Genomic DNA, 23,846 nt, shown 5'->3' with positions numbered 1-23,846 from the left:
TGGGTTCACCATCTAAATATGACGTCATCTCCCATGAAAGACAGGCACTTATTGTTAGGGGGAGTTAATCAGCGTACACCGGATGATTTCTTGATTAGGGTTAATTCGGGGACAGATAAGGAAATTGCTCTGTCTGAGCGAAGGGCGGAGAGACGTCGCTCTATCGAAAGTATTAAAAACAAGAGAACATCTATAGGCTCACCAAAGAATATGATCCCTCCAATCCACAGTATTTCCCCCGTTATCGGGGACAATGAGGTAACCTTAAATATTAGTATTACTCTACTCTTACAAGATAATACTCCCCCCTCAGTTGTAGTCAATACTCTGAATATAAATTAATCATACCTGAATAGTAGCCTGATTGTTGACGTAGATCCCTTGCCGGACACAATGCCAACGCAAGTGGACTCACCCATTACAATAAAGGGAGCAGCAAAAACACAAAAAACTTATAGAGCCCAAGGCCAACCACCTAAAAGAAGGAAAAAGAGGGGGGATTCTCTACTTAAAAACAAGGTGTCTGGTAAAAATGACTGCATTGTTGGGGGTAATTATTCACTCTGTTTCAGAGAGTCCAGCGGTCACTGGGAAGTTTGGACAAAGCGAGCGCCTTTGAGGAGACCCTACCTGGGACGCTGTTTTCTATCATCGCCTCTGCTCCTACGACGTGTCGCACCCGCTTCGCGGGTGCCGCTGCGCGGCTTGTGAATCGCCGCTGAACCACTGCCTTGTGACCTCGAGTGTGCCTGGGGTGAGAGGACGCAATGTAGCAGGGGTATTGTGCTGCAGGGACTCGCTCTCCCAGGAGTCCCTGCCTGACCCCTGTCAGCTGGTCTGCGCCCCCTGCTAGCCCTGCCCCCCGGACAGCATAAACTACAAATCAAACTGCACTCCCTGGTCAAAGCGGGAACTTTGAAATCGCCGAGGAGACCCTACCTGGGAGGCTGTTTTCTATCATCGCCTCTGCTCCTACGACTTGACGCACCCGCTTTGCGGGTGCTGTTGCGCGGCTTGTGAATCGCCGCTGAACCACTGCCTTGTGACCTCGAGTGTGCCTGGGGTGAGAGAACGCATCGTAGCAGGGGTGTTGCGCTGCAGTGACTCACTCTCCCAGGATTCCCTGTCTGACCCCTGTCAGCTGGTCTGCGCCCCTGCTAGCCCCGCCCCCCGGTCGCCTTTGAAATACAATATAACCGCACCAGCCACACGCTGCACGGGAGCGCCGGGCGAAACCCGGGCAAAGGGCGGGCCCTCTACGGCCCTCAGAGACCGTAAAAGACTGGGCTGGGCCCCCCTCTTTCTCTGACTATATCTGGAATTAGTAGAGTGGGTACTACATGTAGCAAGCTCTTGTATCCATATTTCCTTAACAACATTGGTTGCTAAATTGTAGCTTGCACTGTTTGTTGTACCATAGTGTTTGACCCATTTTAGTTGACTGTGTTTAGACAGATTTGGGTTCACCATCTAAATATGACGTCATCTCCCATGAAAGACAGGCACTTATTGTTAGGGGGAGTTAATCAGCGTACACTGGATGATTTCTTGATTAGGGTTAATTCGGGGACAGATAAGGAAATTGCTCTGTCTGACCGAAGGGCGGAGAGACGTCGCTCTATCGAAAGTATTAAAAACAAGAGAACATCTATAGGCTCACCAAAGATTATGATCCCTCCAATCCACAGTATTTCCCCCGTTATCGGGGACAATGAGGTAACCTTAATTATTAGTATTCCTCTACTCTTACAAGATAATACTCCCCCCTCAGTTGTAGTCAATACTCTGAATATAAATTAATCATACCTGAATAGTAGCCTGATTGTTGACGTAGATCCCTTGCCGGACACAATGCCAACGCAAGTGGACTCACCCATTACAATAAAGGGAGCAGCAAAAACACAAAAAACATATAGAGCCCAAGGCCAACCACCTAAAAGAAGGAAAAAGAGGGGGGATTCTCTACTTAAAAACAAGGTGTCTGGTAAAATGGGGGAACCTCTATTAAACCGACCCCCAATACATCTGTATCTACACCAATCCTGGTGGACAAGTTAACACCCCCCCCAGTTAAACGACCCAGCTAGTACAAATCTGTTGAGCAGCATAGAGCAATTATTAGGATCGTTGACGCTGCCACTAGTTGAGAGATTGAAGGGTTTAACTAGCCAAATGGAGAAGCTAGAAAGAGATCTAGGGGACATTAAAGCGGCTATTAAAGATCCCCCCAAAAAGGAACTAGTGCATAATCACCCTGTATCACCATTAAATACAGCTGCCCAGAAGGGTACCAAAACTACGTCCTTGCCTCAACCGAAACCCCGCAAAATATCACACACTAACTCTGAAGCAATAAATAGTGGGAATAAGGCTAAGAAGACACAAGCAGGGGTAATCCCAGACAATCCAAGTAATGGACTTCTATTACATGCACCCACAAACACAAATACCTCAAAACCCATTGAGCAACACACAAGTACTAGGAAATTCCCAGCGAGGAGACTTAGAGTAGAGCTACCCCCAGAAGCGGCGCCATTTGTTGCAGTCCTGACCGGGGTACCAGTACTTGTGGTTGAACATGTAGAAGATCAACGTGGGCTGAAAAATACACTGGCTGAGGCAGAATTGCCCACTCCCACCTCATATAAACGGGGCAATACTCAATGTTAGACGTTTAGCCTGGCTGGGGAAAAGAACTAAGGATTTAGAGGGTGACATTGTCATCATAAATTTCCAAGATGACCGAGTTGTTAGGTATATCATGAATGAGTTTCCACAAAACATAGGTAACACCATCACTATACATGATTAAACTTATTTTTATCCAAGAGGAGTAGTTGCCCCGATACCTAACCGTAGGCCTCTGAGTTACCAACAGAACAATCATGCAGTAACCTTATCCCAAATTCAGAACATGGGTCATGGGTATTTCACTCAGAGACAGGATGATTATTTTCAGACCCACTCATTACCATCCTCAGAACATCCAAACAATCCCATCATACTGCCCCGGAAATTTAGGTTTTGGGCCAACCACCCAGAGGCAGGATGATCACTTAAGACGACCCGTGTTCCAGCAAGGTGATTATTATTGGCCCACCTTTAATCACTTTGCAGCTTTAGCGGACATGGAGGGTGTTGACTGACTCTGTTCAGGGGATATAGCAGATACAGCAGATAATCTTGTTGCTGGAAAGGGCCCCTGCACAATTGTTGAGTCAACCATAACCCGCAAGGCCTGTGTTTCCCCCTCAAAGCTTAAAGACCTCCAAAAACCCGTGCACGTTAGTATGAGCATAGATAAGGGGCAGCTAGCCAACATACAAGCTTCAGGTAGGGGTAACACAAGTGCCAAGGTGGCCAACGAGGCAGTTAGAATGTGTCTTGGAACATTGCTGGCTTGGCCGCAAAAATTAGTAATGAAGAATGGTCCCAGTATATACACCAATTCCCCATAATCTGTCTACAGGAAACCTGGGCTGTTGACAACCACTCTCTACATATACAGGGATATAAATGTTTTTTTGTTCCAGCAAGGAAATCTAGATCAGGCAGGGCAATGGGTGGGCTAGCGGTATATGTGGATTTGAATTTCCCTGGTACATGGTCCACTATTAATTGCCATTTTCATGATATCCAAGAGGTGCGGCTCATGGGTAAAGATTTATTCTGACAATACTGAATGTGTATAACAATGTGGCAGGAGGGGGATGTAATGCTTTGATACAGGAATTGGAGTATAGATTTTGCCAAGCCTCCACCCGTCAAACCAAAACTCACACCCTAAATAGCATAATTGTGGGGGATTTCAATTGTCATCTCTGCCCAGCTCTTTTTCCAATATACTCAATATGGTCGCGATGCCCAAAGGACAATGGGCTCACTTTGAGCACGCCGTAGAAGGTGAGGCTTTAAAAATGTTTTTATTAAACCAGGATCTGGTCCACACCTTATATATGGTGCTTATGTTAAAGGATGAGTCCCTGCCACCCACCTTCAAAGGGAGAGGATGCTCTTCGTATATCGACTATATCATCATCTCAAGGACTATTATAAATAGAGTCTCTAGCGTAGGCATAGAATGGAACCTGTTTAGTGACCATAACCCCCTGATGTTGGACATACTATACCAGCCCGCCCCAACTAGAGAAAAGTTTGTAGTGGTTTCTGAGGAGGTTACTGACCAGGGTAGACACCTAAGGTAGTCTAGGATCAATGGGGAAAGGTTTTACGAATCACTCATTGAGAAGAGGAAAACACTCATTGAGGCGTGCTTAGATGAGAAAATAGAAGGGAGGCAACTACTCACAGCATTTGAACAAATAGTACACCTGGTGGATGGGTTGTTAAAGTCTAGAGCCCAAGCAAAAGAGACTGATAGTCAGCCGCGATGGTTCGACCGAGACTGCTCCAAAGCCCTGAGGGATCTCAAAGATAGTATTAAAGCAAAGCCCAGGGACGCTACTCGGGTTACGTCCTGCAGGAAAAAATATAAAAGCAGGAGGAAAAAGGTTTTACAAGCAGAAGGATGGGCGGACCTCAGAGAAGCTGGGGAAAAGAGGGACATGACTGAATTCTGGAAAATTATAAATAGACCTACATTCAAGTATGACTGTGCCCCCAAAATAGGAACGAACATCACGCCCGACATGTGGATTACTCACTATAGGGGTCAATATAACCATGAGACAGACACCCAGTACGAAACAGGGAATACAGATCAAGGTCAGCTTGTAGTTTTTTCCTTAAAGGAAATCAAGGTCGGGATTGAGGGGCTATCAAAAAACAAAGCACCTGGTCCACTGCCACCATCGTCCCCATTTTCAAAAAGGGTAACAGGGACGACCCACAATGTTATCGCCCCATTTCACTAATCGATGTTTCCGCTAAAATCCTGGGAAGGGGGATACTAAACCGGCTGTCTGAGTGGACAGAAACAAATAATATCATCTCAGACGTACAGTACGGTTTCAGGAGGGGTCGCTCTATGAGCGAACAATGCTTGAACCTTTATATGTTAGCAGCTAAATACACCATGGCTAGTGAAGAATCCATTTATTTGGGGTTTATGGATCTGGCAGCTGCCTTTGATCATGTTAACAGAGGTAAGCTCTGGAACATGATGACCACCATGGGGTTAGAGGCTGGCCTCATTAACATATTAAGGGAATTGCATAGCAACACATCTGCACAAGTTAGGTATAATATACAAGGGGAATGCACAGACTCCTTCCAATGTAATAGTGGGGTCCGTCAGGGTTGTATCTTGGCGCCTTTTTTATTTTCTCTCTTATATTAACAATCTTGAACAGCACCTTTTACAGTTGGGAGCCGACTGTCCACGAGTAGGGTCGCGCCATGTTCCTGTGTTATTTTACGCAGATGACGCGGTCCTACTTGGGCGCACACCAAAGAGTTTACAGATTTTAATTGATGGTTTTGTTTCCTTTATGGGTTCATTAGACCTCTCTGTCAATTTGAGTAAATCTTACGTTTTAACTGTGGACAAAAAACCCTCTAACAAATGTATCTTTACAATAGGGAGTCATAAGGTTGAGAAGGTTAAGTCATTCTCATACTGCGATCATCCCTCAGCACAAGACAACTGTTAAAAAAGCGTTCTTTGGGGGGGCGTGGCTAGCAGCCAAGTATGGCAGCAGCGTGATCTGAGAGCTCGCTGAGGCGATACGGCCTTTTCTGAAATCCGATACACTGATCCGCTAAATTTCCCACCTGAAGCAGCAGCTACCAGGTCCGGGGCCGGAGCGGCACCGTCCGACCCAGTCCAGGAGAAAATCGGGGGCCGGGAACGGCATCGGCACACCCTGCTAACATTGGGCCTAGGACGGAAGTGCAGCACCGACCTCGAGTGGCTGCTGGACCCCGGCGGAAGTGAGGGCTGGTCGGCCTGCCTGCGGAAGCACCTCCCGTCCCCCCCTGACCGGATAGGCGCTGTGGGAGCACCACACGGCACAAAGTAAGCTCTAGGGCACTACTGGAGCATGGACAGACGGGGACGCCTACCGGAGCCTACAGATAAGAAATAGGGGCGGCAGTGACGGCACTATCGCACAAGAGACCGGACTGCCAGCGGCGCCCCGCGTGAGCATGAACTGACCCGGAAGGGGCGAGAACAAGACAGGGGCAGCACTTGCGAGCCGAGACCCACCGGACTCCCCCTTTTTCGCCTTCAGTGGCGACACGAAAAACTACGCGGGGAGGCGGCAATCAACGGTGCGTACTGGTGCCCCCGGGGTCCCGCAGATGCCATAGAAGACATAGGGGTTATATCGGAAGGGCCGGCAATGGCCGAGAAGGTCACAAGAGCAGCAGCAGTCCCAGCCTGAAGGGAGAGCAGCGAGAGGTACCCAAGACAGAATAAACCCCTGTGAGTCCCCACCCGGGCGAGCCCGCCTGACAACGTGGGTGACCAAACAGCTGAGCCGGCACTGGCAAGCGCGGCGTACCCTCAGGATCTGCGGGCATATAGGGGGCTGAAACAAACTCAACAGCTCGGAGCGCACCGAGGCTGTTGCCGCTGAAGCGCAATCCTAGCCTTGCTGCGACACTGCGTGATCAACGTATGCAAAGAGCGACATTGTAGGTCGCAAGCACCTCATACAGACAATCGGATTGCGAACCGGTGCGGGCCCTGAAGAAACGCGCAGTAACCGTCATACAGGACTGGTGAAGGGGTTAAGTCACACAAGCAACTCCGCCATAAGTGGTTTTCCAAAGTGCGCAGCGGCCGCGTTCTGATGAACTCACCAGCTGAAGGGCAATACGGATTTCCGTAGTGCAGTAATCACCTGACCTCACAGGGCAACTGGGACCGCGATACGCTGCCCCTCCCTGACCTACGACAAACACGACCAGCAGCTAGCAATACAGTGCCCACAGTACTACCTGACACTAGGAACTATACCCAAATCCCTCGAGCCATGGCGGGCAAAGGAACCAGGAGTGGGTCAACACAGGCCAGACTAGATAAATTCGCCTATAGCCAACATGGGCAATTGCAGGTCAATGGGCGCAATTCAACGGGCACTACCCAGGAAACATAGGGGACCAAGAAAGTGACACTGGAGGATATTATGAAAACCCTCTCTGAAGTGCGGACGACAGTGGGCTCCATTTCCTCTGAGGTGACTCTACTGCGAGCAGACTTCCAAAAAATGACTGAAAGGGTGTCACAGGTAGAGGTGGTTAACGAAGTCTCTCGTGGAGGACACCTCGGAACTGCAAATAGCTATGGAGCATATGGAGAAGGTCACCAGGCAGCTGCAGGACAAGCTGGACGACCAAGAAGGGCGTTCTTGAAGAAATATTATACGCATCCTTGGCCTTCCGGAGACAGAAGGGAAAAGGGCGATGGACCTCTACATCGAAGATCTCATCAAAAATAAATTGCAACCTAAAGGACTGTCGCACTTCTTCTCAGTAGAAAGGGCACATAGGGTCCCTGGCGGCACACCCAAACCAGGAGCAACGCCGCGACCTTTGCTGGCTAGGCTGTTCAATTTTAGAGACAGGGATGCAATTCTAAAAGCGGCAAGAGTATCACCACTCATTAAACTCCAGAACTCAACCAAGGCTTTCTCCCCGGACTATACGGCAAAAGTGGCCAGACGCCGGAAGTCGTTCAACGAGGTGAAAAAGGCGCTGCGAGACAGGGAACTGCCATACTCAATGTTGTTCCCGGCCAAATTTCGGATTGTAGCCGATGGAAAGACGTGGTTCTTTGGCAAGCCGGAGATGGTTCAGGACTGGCTTGTCTGCTGGAGACAAGTGGGACAACCTCACCGTCCACACAGGGATCGACCGGACCGTAACAGCGGCAACCACACAGGAAGGCGGACCAACCACTTGGCACAACGAGACGGCACAACGGAAGCAGAATCCGACGTGGACCAGAATCCAATTGACTCTGGACAACGGCCCCAGTCTGAAGACAGATTGAGGAAGGGAAGGACTGTATGCATTGCAATGGACCCGGGGCCTGGTGAAGCGGAGTCGGGTGGGCAGAGCCGGTGCCTGTAGGGGACCCACCAACCCCACGAGCAAGTAAGATAGTTGGGAATGGGTTAAAGCACCCTGCAAAGTTGGGGATGCGGGCGGGAGTATGTCCGTGGAGCAGGGGAGCAGGGAGGGGGGAAGGGAGGGGAGTTTTACAGTTAACGTTAATGTTAGTAGTCATCACACACACCACAAGGTACATGAATACACCTGATACAAAGCTATTCCTTTGCACTGTCCCGGAACGCCACACCCACATTGAGCCCAGTAGCATTTTATCCAGAATAATATCCAAGCGATCCAATGACCCAGCGGTTACACACTGCACCCACTGAGGGCGCCCCTACGACGATAGACGTGCCCCCACTGCGCCTGCTCACTTAGAACGTCCGGGGGCTGGGGGATAAAATAAAGAGGGGTTTAATCCTGCAAGCCATTAAGCGCCAGAGCCCTGATCTAGTAATGCTCCAAGAAACGCACCTCTCCGGAACAACCTGTAAAGCGCTTGATAGACGCGGATATGTAATGGCAGTGCATGCAGAAATTCACGACAGGATCCAGGGGGGTAGGGATACTTGTGAAAAAGAAGTCACCCTTTATGGTAGAACACCGCAAGACGGATGACCGAGGTCGGTTCGCAGCATTAATCGGCCAATGGGAGGGGAGGCCCCTCAATGTGGTGTCCATATACGTCCACCCGGCACTCCATTCTATTGCACTGTCCGCCCTAGGTAAATTCCTCCTGGACCTTCCAGAAGGAGACACAATCATAGGGGGGGACCTCAATGCAATCATCGATCCCACGTTAGATACCTACCCCGTCAGGGACCGCCCCCAAGGAACTGCAACGCTCCCTGGCTTTCTAAAAGCAATGGGCATAACAGACGTGTGGCGGCAGTTACACCCCGTAGCGACACATTACACATTTTACTCCGCTGCACACAATAGCATGTCACGTATAGACTATTTTCTATTCCTAGGGGTTGGACTGGGGAAAATAGACAAAATAGAGATCCTGCCCAGGGGCATATCTGATCATTCCCCCATATCTCTCTCACTCACCACCAAGGAGAAAAAATGCACCAGGCTCCACCCACTATAACCAAACTATTTAAAAATCCCTCAGATTAGGAAAAAACTTAAGTCAGCAACCACACACTACTTTGCAGAAAACACTAATACGGTTTCCTCTCCCGCGGTCCTGTGGGAAGCGTACAAAACGGTCCTGTGAGGTGAAGCAATTGCAGCAGTCACAGGACACAGACGAGAATCCCGACGAGAACTCACAGAGCTCGAGCTGACACTTCACAATGCGAACACCCCTCACATGGCAAATCCCACCCAGGAAACAGCACACTCACTACAGCTGCGACAACAGCAATACCAGGCCCATATTAAAACGACAGTCCAAGGCTATATCGCAAGTACAGCACATAGAATTTATGACGTAGGCGACAAAGCCGGGAAAATGCTGGCATGGTTGTATATAAACAATCTGGGGGATTGTTTAACAACTAGCTGTATAGCCATCCCTAGGGTTGGTGATAAGAAAATACCTGCATTGCTATATACAGATGATACAGTTTTACTTGCAAGAACAGCTGTGGGGCTCCAAAGATTACTAGATGATTTTATATTTTTTATGGACTCTATAGATCTAACAATACATTTTAAGAAATCACATATAATGTCCATTGCCTCCCGAAAAAACCAGATGATCAAATTTTATTGCAAGGGGGTTGAATTAACAAAAGTCCCAATATTTCCGTATTTGGGGGTACTCTTTGATGACCGTGGGATGTGGGGAGCACAAATTATACAAAAAAAGAATACTTTGACCAGAGCAACGGGGACTAACATTAATTTTACAAAGAAACTAGGATTCAAACCTTTACCCGCCATGTTGAAAATTTATAAAGAAAAGTGTATCCCCATGGCGTTCTATGGTTGTGATATTTGGGGCTATATGGAATGTAAATAGATTCAAAGAGCGGAAGATACGTTTTTACGTAAATGATTGGCTGTACCTTCCACCACCCCGGCGTTTATTTTACATGAAGAGGTTGGGGTGGGGTATATCGAGGATGAGATAGCAATAGCCCATTTGCAACGTTGGCTCAGCGTTTGGACTGGCCCCAGCACAAATTAAACTAATTGGTGGTCATGGATTGTATAGCTTTGGATAGAGCCTTGGATATCCCATGGTTGAAGTATATAATGGACCTGACTAAATAGCTAGGTTGCCCTGATTTATATAACAGGCCAAAACCGATGAGCAAATCTAAAATTAGAGCCATTAAGTCACAGTTTTTGGAGAAGCAACATGGCCTTAGGTTGAAAAAGGAGCTAATAAAACCAATGGTAAGAAGATATATCACATTACCTATGTACAATCAAGTTCAACCATATTTACTTATTGTAAATAATGTTTTTCACCATTTTTTGGTAACAAGATTTTGATTACATTTGATTCCTTGGTTTTTAGCTGTTCCACAAGGTTTTGCGAAACAAGCTACTCGCAAACCTTGTCCTTGTGACGATTTTTCAGAACAACATACCTTACATTTGATCTTTTTCTGTTTTATGTTCAGCTGCGTAAAAGATTTACACTTCCCCTTCTCAATGACTGTCATTTTTTCCAAGTTAGGCCCGCATTGCTATACCTCCAAATGCTATCTTCGCCTATGGTCTGTTTTGGGGTTGCAGATTTTTTATTAGGAGCCATCAGATGTGGAAAAAAGCTGTAATTTTAACAACTACTATCAAATCATTCTTTTTTATGTAAACACGATTATTTGAATGTTTAATATTATTTAAACTGTAAATTTAGCACGTTGCACTTTATATTACAGCATTTTGAATGTCACTGGATACCCCCTGTTATATTTGGTAATTTAAATTGCAGTGTCTACTACACTGTGAATACCAAAATTAACTTCTTAACCCCTTCGATGCTCATGACGAGCTCAGCTCATCATCAGGCATGGTTGAGCTGTGCTCATGACGAGCTGAGCTCGTCATGAACAATGGGATTCATAGATTATCAGCACAGGAGGAAAATATCTCTAGCAGCCAAGGTGTTAAATATTAATAGTTGTCTAATTATTTATGATAATGTGAATGTAGAGTTTGGTACTCCATTGGTTAGTATTCAATATTTTATATGTTTTCATCTGCCCCAGCCAGGAATTCTAACTTGTCACCTTATTTTGTAAAGTAATATGAATGTGGCACTATGCACTTTATATGAAACCCTCTGCTCTATCCAATACTGTTAACTTTATTTTCTGGTTTACAGCACCTTACATTTTAATTGTCATTGTAAAGTAATGTCTTTTTTTCGATGAAATGTTTCCTCTTATATGTTCACTTTTATGGCATTGATTTGTAAAATATCTTTGACTTGACTTGACTCTCTTTACTGAGGAAGAATAGGTCACAAGCATGCAAATAAAGATTAAGGAATTTTTCGAGAAAAAAACAAGGTGTCTGCTCCCCTTATCTTTGTCTGGGAAGCTTGTAAATCTTAAATTAGTGGCAACATATAAGTGGCGACATATAAGCAACTAATCTCCAAGCACAGAAAACAATTTGAAAAAGATGGAAGGGATTCAAAAACCTTATATGTTTTTACTACCATTGTCAACCAAAATGCATTCTTTCAGAAACTTTATGAGGAAAGTGCATATGCTATTAAGCTTATGGCATGCTCTTTTAAAAATAGAACTAATAAAGTAATGATTAAAACTATCTTTGATGAAAATAGAAATCTAGTAGTAGACCAAATGGTGGATATCCGAGCAGTTTAGGAAAATATTTTCATTTTCATCTTTAACCCCTCCCGCCTCTTTAGAAGAGTTTCCTAATCATATACAATTACCTAAACCTAATGACTTTCTCATATAGTAGCCCCAATTACAAATAAAGAGCTTTAGGAGGTGATCAGGGGGTCATCCAATGGGATAGCATGTGGCTGTGATGGTTTTCCATCTGAATTTTATATGGTCTTACTGCCTCAATTAACGGAAAACCTAGTCAAGCTATTTAATGCGATTATAGAAGTAAACCATCTCCCAAAACCGTTTTTCCGCTGCAGTTATTATAAGCTTAATGAAAAAAGGAAAAACACCCAACAGTTCTAGCTCCTATCGCCTGATTAGCCTGCTAAACACTGATTATAAATTGTTTACCAAAATGATGGCACTAAGAATGACCACTGCTGCCCAATTAGTGGTTCATAGAGATCAGTCAGGCTTTTTTGCCTGGGAGAATGTTGGCAAACAATACCACGTTTCTAGTCCAGGCAATAAATTATTATATACATGAAGTTATAGAGGCTACTATAATCATGAAAGACTCTGAAATAGCTATTAATTTAGTTCCGTGGGAAATCTTGTTTGCAATTTTAAGAAAATTTCCCCTTACAACTAGTGACATTATTAAACAATCTGTATAATAATGCCAAAGGTAAGATTATAATACACTCTCAAACCTTTAGAACACTTCCAATCAAACTAGGTGCCCAAAGTCCTCTCTGCTCTTTGCACTATTTATAGAGCCTCTAGCCTCTTTTCCACGACGGAACCGTAAAATAGAAGCACCCGTTCCTGGCTCTCCAAAACTAAGACATTTTGCAGATGACCTACTTATTTGTTTGTCCACGGAGCAGCATAATATTTTGACTGCCTTTTAAAGAATTACATTGTTTTCAGACCCAGGTGGGTGGGGGGGGTGTTACAAGATCAATCATTCAAAAATTGAAATATTGGTCTTTAACTGCTCTGACCAGGTCCTTCCGTTACATATCATATATATAACAGCTTAATTATGAATGCACGCTTATGAAAGCTAGAAATCTTTTAAAACAGTGGCAGAACTTACCACTCTGCTAACGAGGCTGCTGACGACGAGGTTGACGAGGTGGGGCGTGGCTAGCCGCGGTGAGCCGAGCAAGCTGAGCGAGCAGTCCAGGCTTCCGGGCTCGGAACTGGAACTGCCACGGTCTCGGCGACTGGGGGTCCAAGGACGGTGCGGTGCAGGGCAGCGACAGAGGCGACAGAGGCAAGCAGGCAACCAGGCTACCAAGTAGGTTGAGGGGAGGTGAGCAGAGGTGCAGCACAGCCGTGGGTCGCCGGGGGTGGGCGAAGCCAAGTCCCGGCTGAGCTCGATTTGGCCACGCTCCCCCCGGTTTGCATGGTGTCTCGCTTGATCTGCAAGCCCTATACCGCCTGAATCTGTCCTTTGGGGGTCTCTATCACCGTCGCCGCAGAGGGTCGTAGAGGGCATCGCCCCAAGCCCTGGTTGGCGCAAAGGGCTCCAGCTCCAGCTCCAGCTTTAGCTCTGCCTAGCTCTGATCTGCGTGTTCGCCTCACCCCGCGGCAGCCATCTCCCCACGGAGTCGGTCGCCTAGGGTGCTCTAGGTGACTCCCTACAGCTCCTCAGTTTGGCATCATCTCCCTTGCTCTCCTAGACCCCTCCCCATTGTCTCCCTTGGCCTGCGGTCTCTTGGTCGGCGCCCCCACCTATCAGAGACCGGGCAGTGAGGGGTCACACACCCCCCCCCCCCCCTCCACGTGGCTGAGCTTTCAGAGCGGGGGGGACGTGCCTCTGTACCAAGCACGGTCATTCGGTCTCTGGTGTGGTTGGTCCAGCTGACGGGTGGCTACAGGCAAGGGGGCTGGGGGGAAAAAGTGAGGAGGGGGTCGCCATAACGCATGCCACTATAACGCCATAATAACAGCAATAGCAACAGAGATAGCGCACGATACGCGATATTTGGAGATCCGACACAACACAAGTCAGACAAGCAAAGACCAGAAAATTCATCAAGGTGTCACCAGGGGTCATTAGGGGTCCCTATACCCTATCGTCCCTCAAGTGCACACGAACGAGACAAGAGCCAGCAGAAACTCCCAAGTGCAGCCCCACTGCATTGGACCCTCCACTAGTGGCCCTCTGCAATCAGACCATTCAACAGAAGCAATGAGATCGGGGAGAGTAAGAAAAACTTCCACTGCAACAAAAAAGGAAGAAGTCAAAACCGGCTGGAACTTATGACGACCCCCCCTGATCATTCACATGAGCACTCGGGCCCCCTCGGATCTACTAAAGCCTTCAAACTCGCCCTCATACGGAAAGCAACACCGTAGTAACACTAGCAAGTTCCTTTCCCAGTCACTAGGTTCAAAAGGACTAAAACTGCAGTCCCCATCAGACTACTTTAAAAAAGCCCCGGTCATGTCAGTCTACCCCTCTTCTTCAACCCATGGAGGCCAGCAGTCCCCGCACCACAGGACAATCGGCAAAGCCAAGCACGCAATTACCGCAAATGCTGTTTACAACAACAACAACAACAACTAAAAGGCCTGCTTCTGCTCCGGAAATCTACATCTTCGGGTCTGCAGCTAATGACCAGATAACAGCCCGGGAGGATGACTGAAGATCCACTACCAAGTGACCAACCCCTATCAAGTCAGTTTCATCGACCACACGTCCCCAACAAACAAGAGACAGGCTGTACCCAACCTCCCTTAGTGTTTCCAAATCAAGACTCACATCCCCTAGCATTGCAGGCAGCTACCTCACCATTACCGTCACATCAACATGCCGCTGCACCAAAGGTGGTAACTCCAGTACCTCATCGTCAATTAATCTTCCCACAAATTCACGCTCAAAATCACCAGTTCTCCAACAACAACACAGTTAACCCCTCCCCATCACACACCCTCAGTTCTCCAAAGGGAAGCCCGGTTCTGACCAGCTACCAGCAATGCATACTCTCACCACTAACAGCAATAATAACCCCATCAAAATCACCCATAAAACTCGATTTGAATGATCAACTCCTAGCGGACCTATCCTTCTTTTTTAAAAACCTGAAAAACACTCCTAACCTTACAACGCAAATGACCCAGCACCAAGAAGCCCCCACAACATCGAGCATTTGGCCTCAACTACTTCAAACATTTCAACTGACAGTTACAGCCTTAAATTACCACTCTGACAAACTAGACAAGCAGGTCGACCTACTGAACACTCTAGCAGTATTCACAGCAGGTATCGACAATAAACTGGACAAACTGAACTCCTTAAATATAGGTGCACAGTCATCCTCAAAATTAGTACAATCAGTTTTTTGTTGCTCTCCCATTATCGACTCACTCTCTTCATTACCAGCTTTTCTATCCACTGTAATGAACGAGGTTACGTTGCTGAAGGATGCCGGCCCACCTTAAACTCTCTATAAAGAACCACAAACCCCCAAAAACCTGTGCTCAGATTTAGACATCCCCTCAACACCATTTGTAACTGTGACTCAGGCAAGTGGGGAACATGATCCCCAAACAGCCCATTGCAATATTCAAGCAAAACCCCCTCAATCGCGACTTCCCCCAAGGACACCAGCGTCGACCGTAGCACCGGCCCCACATCGTGGCAGGGCCGCTTTTCAGCCCAACCGCTTCCGTACTTATCAATTCCGAACAACTGCCTGCCCCCGCGCCACCCCGCACCAAAAGAGAGCGCGAACGTTAGCGAAAACAAAGAAATAAACTAAAAGTAAAGCAATCATCCGTCCCCCGAAATGATTTCCCGTCTTTCTAACGGCATCCAAAAGGGAAGTCACAGATGTCCCATCACCATTTTCAACCCCTAAAAATGTTAGCCACAGTCACCCAAAAGGGGCCCCACTCTCAAATTTTTGTCAAAATCCCTCTAATTGTGGTTATGATTCAAACATGACATCTGCACAAACTACGGCATCCACCCAAATAGTGGGATCAGAGCCACAGCCTGCTATAGAAAAACCAAGCCCCACTCTCAATGAACCTCCTCTCTGAGCTTAACATGCATGGCATCACAACCCCATCCAGCCCTTCAACCCCTCCCGTCTGGGCCGGAAAAATTAAACTTTGAAATAATCCCTTCAAAAACAATTCTCAATCATAAGCCAACTCCTTTATTAAATAGTCAGACCTTGAGGCCAGGGCCACCTCATCATCACCCCCTATCCCAACGAGGACAAGATACAGACCCCTCAGCTGTTAAAGCCACCCATTCAAATCAAAGCCCAAGCCTAAAGGGGATTAAAAACTAATCAAAACACACCTCTATTTTATTAGTTCCCGAATACAAATCAAAGGCGAGGCACGACACCCTTAACAGGTCAAATATATTAAAACTAGTAAACGGCATTCCAGGTTTTGCAGCACTATCATCGGATGACATTAACTTGATTGAATTCCTCCCCCCAAGAGGTACACAACCATCCGAGGCAACCCTGGTGTCACTCAGATCATCCTCCTGGGCAGGAGTGTTTTTGGACCATAAGGTAACCTTCCGGGACTCAGGCATCAGAATCTACCCCTATTCCACTCCAGGCTACCCCACAATGTTACTAGATCAGTCAGGCACCGGAACAAAAGCTGACAGCCTCTCAGCCAGACCTAAAACCAGGCCCTATTCAATTCTAAAAAAAGGCGCTAGGAACCATAGAACCACATTTAATTTTCCCAACTGGGGAACTTGGCCCCGACAAAATTCAAGGATGGGGATGGCTTCTGGCTGCCCTGTCCAGCGGAAAAACAGACTGACCACAGGTAGCCCTCCAAGCAGTTAAAAAACAAAAAACACTGGTAAAATCATGCTCCCTAAAATCCCGACCTGCAACTGCCATAAGCACCCAGGCAGACTCCACCTTCACATTGTGTTCATGGAACATCAGTGGCCTCCAGCAGAAGCTAACCAACCTAGGGACACACTCCTTCAAATACGGGCACGCACTAATAGCCCTGCAAGAAACATGGGCCTCTCAAAGCTGTCCAATCACCAGTTTTATTGAACTATGGAAACCAGGAATGAGAAACTGCCGCTACGGCCACCCAAAAGGGGGACTGTCAATTTATGTCGCAAACAACCTAAAAGGTCCGACTGTGTAACTAAACTTTGAGGAAGATTGGTTATTGGGGGTTTAAAATCAACACATGGTCCAAGCAACGTTCGCTCCTATTTTGCAATGTTTATATCAACCCAAGCACACGCAAAAAAAAAGGGCCATCTGGCACGTCTATCAACAATCATGAGCGATCTTGCCGGGGACTACCCAGATTGGGACTGCATTGTTACAGGGGACTTGAACACCAACCTCTTCCAGGGCAACCCTGCAGAATTTGATGAGCTTCCTCCATGTACACAACCGGAGGTACCAGCACAAACCAAACCCCCAAACCAAGTTCACTGTGCCTTGGGAGAACTCTGTGTGCTTCAATTTTACAGCGTCGGATACTTGGTAGTGAACGGAAGATCACTGGAAGACACCCCTCCAAAATGGACCTGGACAAATGGGCATACGCAATCCTAACTGGACTATACCATTTGCAACTCAGCTTTACTCCATCATCTGGCCAGCTTTAACATCTAACCGCGACTGGAAAGTGACCACCGCCCACAGGTTATCACCCTCAACATAAAGCCAGAGTACCATACAACTGCTCCAACCACCTGCACAGGAATCCACACTGAGAACCTGAAGCACTTAAGATGCAGTGAAGATATAAGCCCCAACATCTTGAAAGCAAGCCTGGCTCACATTAAAGGCGGAACAGACCAGATGGCCTCCTCGATCGTTGCATGGACAATGCTTTGCTCACAAATGGTCATACTTTTTCCCGCTAAACAGCACCAGCACAAAGCCACTACCATCCAGCAGTTTTCATTTTCAACTCACTCAAGGGCATTGAAGAAAACCAGGAACAACACCTTGCGGGCGCTTACAAAATCCCCAAGAAACAACGAGCTCAGGCATGTGTACAAATCAGCGCAAAAATCATTCAGAATGGCCGCACAAAAAGACAAACGAGCACATCAAAATCAATTCTGGGCCTAATTACTATGGGAAAGCGAAAAACGCAATACTAGAACATTTTGGGCCTTAATCAATCGCTCTAATACAGGGCCATCAAACCATGGGTCAGCAAATATACAAGAATCAGACTGGGTCTCCTTTCTGACCGTTCACTTCAGGTCCCCGGAGAGCACAGCGCCAACATTAAGCCACACCCGCGTAGAGGCAGAAGTCACCCCAAATAATAGCATGTGCAAGAACACAAATGGTGTGGACTCAAGCAACAAAGATATCCAGATCACTCAAGAAATGGTTACCAAGGCTGTTTCAAAAGCAAGATCAGACGGGGGCCCGGGCCCAAATGGCTTACCTCAAAGTCTGTTCAAATCAAACATAGCTCTTTGGTCGGGGCACATAGCCAACCTTTTTATCTTTGCTCTAAGAACTTCAACTGTTCCGGACTCCTGGCGTGGTGCAATTATTCACCCAATCCATAAATCAGGCTCCCGTGCCACTCCGAGCAACTACAGATTAATTGCTCTCCTAGACATCGAGGCCAAGCATTATGCAGGACTTCTACTGAAGGAGCTGAGGGCATGGGCTGAGCTGCGCGAACTGATTCCAATGAACCAAACTGGCTTTACTGCCAACTCTGGGACTATGACCAATTTGTGCACACTGTCTATAATTATCGACAAAACACTCTCATATTCCAGGACAGTGTACTGTTGTTTTGTTGACTTTAAAGCTGCGTTTGACCGGGTCACAAGGGCAGCACTATGGGAAAAAGTAAAAAACATGGGGGTTCCCGGAAAAACTTCCAGAGGCGATAATCCAACTGTATTCACACACATGGTTCCAGGTGAAGTTGGGGTCTGGCACGCATCTCTCGTGGAAAATCATGACAACTAGAGTTGTCAAACAGGGATGCGTGCTGGCTCCCCTTCTTTTTAACTTGTTCATAGCAGACCTGTCAGTCGCACTTGACGAAACAAATAGTCACCCCCCTAAGGCCGGAGGCCTAGCAATAAGCAATCTTCTATATGCCGACGATCTGGTCGTTTTCAGCCTTACACAGTTCGGGCTTCAAAGGCTTCTGGATAAGCTATATAGCTATACAATTAAGAACCAACTTGAGGTAAATTTAAAGAAAACACAAGTAGTGACATTCGGAAGGAAACGCAACGGTGGTGGTGGATGGTCATATAATAATAAAAGCTTAACAACAGCACACACATATAAATACCTAGGGGTCCATTTTGACTCAAGGGGGAATCTTTACAAACAGCGCGAAGAGATCGCAGTAAAAGCCACGATCTTACAGGTTACCCCATCTAAGCTCACAAAAGAGCTGTCTGATCCAACACTATCATTCCTACTGGAAATCCTGAGAGCAAAGATTGGGCCTACCCTAGCGTACGGCATTGAGATATTTAGAGGTAAATTAAACATAACCTTAAACCAGCTTGTGACCAAAATCTATAAAAAAGTCCTCCCTCTGCCCAAATCTGCCTCCGCTGCCCAGACCAGGCTAGAACTGGGCCTATTAAATTATGAGGCCTCTAACACCGGCACATACCTAAATTTCTGTCACAAACTCAGGAATGCAAATATAGGCACTCTAGCGGCTTCAGTTTGGTCAGAGATGAGCCAGAAAAACCCAGGGGGCTCATACGGCCACCTTTTCACAGATTCTATCAGTGAAATGTCGGCGGGCGACCTATGGGCCCTCAATCCAAGCATGACTGCTTTTAAAACCTGTATTAAAAAAAACTTAAGAATGAGTTCTCTCATTATTGACAAAGCTCACCTCTGCAAACGCAGTCATGCATGGTCAGTCATGAACTCCTATAGGCGGTTATCCCCCGCTACCTACCTCTTCTGCACTTATTCACTGCACCTAAAACGCAGTTTTCTGGCCATCAGAATAGGGGTCTGGCGATTCCTAAAAGATCTGCCCCCATGGTGGCGTACCATGAAAGATTTAACATGCAGAGGTTGCAGCAAGACAGCCGAAACAATGGAGCATGTGGTTTGCTTCCTGCCCTCATGCCCCAACGTAGACGCAATCTCAAAGCAGAATGGAAAAGGCTGGGGATTCAGACCTGCTAGCAGGCAATAATTACATCCTTGAGCCCTGAAAATACAGCACTAAACATTGCCTTCACAATCTACATACTGCACGCATACGGCATCCTCACGCTAAATGCGGTAGGACCAGTATCCCCCGTTCTCCCCTGTCTTGCTTTCTAACTTAAGCTGTATTTTCACCTTAAGTTTAAAAAAAAATGTTTACAACCATCCGCATTTTATCATACTGGTCGACACTGTACATCAACCTATTAGTTTCGGACTGCGTTTTTGCACAATTAGTATCAATTTTGTGAATTGTCTATTTTTTTAAAATTGTTAGTCAGCAACTGTTATCACAGCAAACCCCTTTGTTCTAATGCAAAGTGTTATTGTTGTCTAGCATATAAAGGTTTAATCTATAACGTGCAACAGAAACTGAGTAACAGGATTCGGACGACTCTTACAGCTTTCTAACTTAAGCTGTATTTTCACCTTAAGTTTAAAAAAAAATGTTTACAACCATCCGCATTTTATCATACTGGTCGACACTGTACATCAACCTATTAGTTTCGGACTGCGTTTTTGCACAATTAGTATCAATTTTGTGAATTGTCTATTTTTTTTAAATTGTTAGTCAGCAACTGTTATCACAGCAAACCCCTTTGTTCTAATGCAAAGTGTTATTGTTGTCTAGCATATAAAGCTTTAATCTATAACGTGCAACAGAAACTGAGTAACACGATTCGGACGACTCTTACAGATTAACTGCTGCAAAACATGCTTTGACATTTCTTACAACAATGTGTTGACTTGTGGTTTTATTGTGAAATGCTTTTAAGGATATTTTTCTTTTATCCAAATAAAGATTTTTTCTACTTCTACTTACCACTCTCATTGATAGGGAGAATTGCTGTTGTCAAAATAATGATTGTACGTTCATTTCTTTTTGTTTTTTCAAATGTATTAATTGAAGTCCCCAAACATTTTTTACGAGGTGGACCAAATAGTTTGTGATTTTGTTTGGTCTGGCAGGAAACCTTGCATGAAATATTACCAAGCTGCTTTTTTTGATGCTGCACAAGGTCACTTACCAGATGTGATATGAGCTGCATAATGCTTGCTGGTGTAGATACATGCGAAGAAGTGAGACAGTTGCAATAAGGCCACTGACAAGGAAAAAGAGGGTTGGATCCGAGAAGATTTTGAGAAAGGGAAGGATTACATTTGTGTGTCAGCTGACGGCAGGGCTGTGTTACCAGACTTTTGTTACATCCAATGCCATGGCAAAAATTATGGAGTGCTCACAGAGGAAGGGATGCAATGATGAGATTGTTCAGACAGACTTGGTTCAATCCATGGTTTCGAATGATTGCAGAAGCTGTGTGTCATCTGTGTGTTACGTGTCAACAAATGAATGCTGGAAGAAGACTGCTGTTGCTTTGAGTCACATTGGCAGATCAGATGTCCCATTAATTGTATCCAAATGGATTCTGTTGAGATGCCTCTGTGTAATGGGTTGAGATGCCTTGTGGTTCTTGTGTGCATTTTTTCTTCATGGGTTGAAGCCCACAGTACTAGAAGGTGTGATAGCATCACATATGCTAAGCTGTTGTTGAGGGAATTCAATCCTAGATTCTGATTTCCAACTTTATTGGAATTGTATAGCGGTACACACTTCCACAATGAATTATTAAATTGCTGTGCACCGCCTTTAGTGCAGATCAGAGACTGTATTGTAGTTACAGACCGGAAGCATCAGGAATGGTGGAATGCTACCTTGAAATTGAGGTTGGCTAGAGTGTATGCTTCAACATACCTGAAGTGGCCTGATGCATTTCCTTTAGTGCTAATGAGTCTGTGCAGCATTCCTGACAGGACAACTAGGTTGTCACCTCATGACATACTCCTGGGGAAAGCAATGTGTTTGCCTGCCATGCATGTTACTGCATTAGTGAACATCATTGATGATTTGGTCCTTGACTACTCTAAAGGATTGGCTGATGTGGTTCATTCTGTATCTCATCAGTTTGAAGCAGCAACTGCATGGACTTTAAAAGACCTCTGCCACAATCTGAGCCCGGGAGATTCAGTCCTCATCAGAAAACCCATGAGGGGGGCATGGCTAAACGCCGTTGAGAATGGCCGCTGCTTAAATGAGCTCCAACCTTCCCTCTGTCTATTCTGCCCATCCTGTGCCATCCACGAAATTCACAAATACTGCGACAATTGGGTTCCACTGCCTGACCCACAAGGAAGCTTTTGAGTTCCTGGCGGTGTGTGTGCTGGTTAATATCGTTCTTTCCGAAGAATAGTGCTGGAGGTCAATGGTGGCTCCCCGGTGCAGATCGGAGTAAGGAGGGGCCCCTGGGTGTAAGGGGGATTAGACCATGTGGGCTCCGGGACCATCAATGCAGTGTCTCCTGCGTGGACTGTGGATGTGGGACCCCTGGGACGGCGACGGTGTGGAGATCTGCCAGATGTTAAGGAATGAGGTGAGGTACCCCGGTGGTCTCTGTCCTAAATAGAGGCCCTGGCTCTGGGGCCTTCATGGCGGTACGCGCCGTCATTGACTAAGGCGACTGGGCGATAAACAAATGAGTAGCTCCGACGGAGGTCTGCCGGGTTGGAGCTGAAGTGTGGGGAGACCCGACTAGGCGGCCTGGGTGAGTGTGGCTGCCGTGGTCAGTTTGAAGGCTCCCATTAAGGGTAATCTATGAGGGCCCAGCAGATGCGGCCCAGCCACGATGGGAGAAATTGAGGCCCCGGCTGTAGCCTATCTGCCGGAGTGCCGAACAGCGGGAGCTGGAGAGAGGAGCAACTTGCTGGTATCGCTGATTGTCGGGAGGTGCCAGGAGGTGATCACAGACTTCTGAGGATAGAGGGGGAAGCATCGGCCAATGCCCCCCTCCTCTCCTTTCTTCTGAAGAGTGCCGCTCCGCCGTCCTGCTGCACCTGAAAACTCATGGGCCAGGAGGTATGAGCAATGAATGAATGGGGCTGACCCTTGGGTGCAGATATACAGCTGAGGCCATGACTGGAGGGACCCCTGAATGATGACCTGACGTTATACAGGCCTGGTATAAGAGACCTGGCGTGTGGGATGGACCAATAGTAATTAGCATGGAAGACATGCATGGAGAGCAGATACTGTGTACTTTGGTTTTGAGGGGAACTCTGAATTAAGGGTGTTTGGCACAGAAGTTTCCCCGCTCTTTGACTGGATGAGTGCAGTGGAGGCACGCGCTTTCTACGCGCTCACAGGAGTTGCTAAGAGGGCACTGCTGGACTGAGCCTGAGGAACTGTGCCTTGACTGGTGAGCCCCCCACACCACTTTCGGATGGAATGGTCTTCTGGGAGCTGGGGAGGGAACCAGAGGAGCATTCATTTCTCAAATTTATGGTTGGGGAGAGGTGTAGAAGGCTTTAGCCCCTCCAAGAGACACTGTTGCACTCGAGTGGCATGGAGAGCGGAAGAGACGCCAAGCTCAGGAAAGTGGGTAGTTGAATCCACATATTGACAACAGTTGCTACAACTTGAGAGGTCTAATCTGGGCAACTGACGTGGGGGCTGAGATTACGGGGGGTGACCTCAGAAGTATCACGCACAAAATTGGTCACTCCCGTCAACAAATTGAGACTGTCCTTACCGTGGGTCCTTGTGCCCTCACCCAGTGGGTTGCCCCGTGATACGCCCAAAAGCAGCTAGCAACATTTGCATGGTCAAAAACAGGAGAAAGAGGTGAATCCCTGCAATCGGAGAAGGAAGGTGGGGCAGCTGCCACTAAACAAGGCCCGGTGTCAACTCTGCATGATATCATGGCGGATATTAATGGGGTATGTGCTTCGGCGGAGTCAGTCACTGTGGAGGTCTCTCTGATCAGAGCTGACGTCCGGAAGATGAACAAGAAGGCCAAAG

Source organism: Lissotriton vulgaris, chromosome 3_1, assembly GCF_964263255.1.
Source record: "Lissotriton vulgaris chromosome 3_1, aLisVul1.2, whole genome shotgun sequence".
Taxonomy (NCBI): Eukaryota; Metazoa; Chordata; class Amphibia; order Caudata; family Salamandridae; genus Lissotriton; species Lissotriton vulgaris.
The sequence above is the reverse complement of the archived record's forward strand: the minus strand, read 5'-3'. Positions refer to the sequence as shown.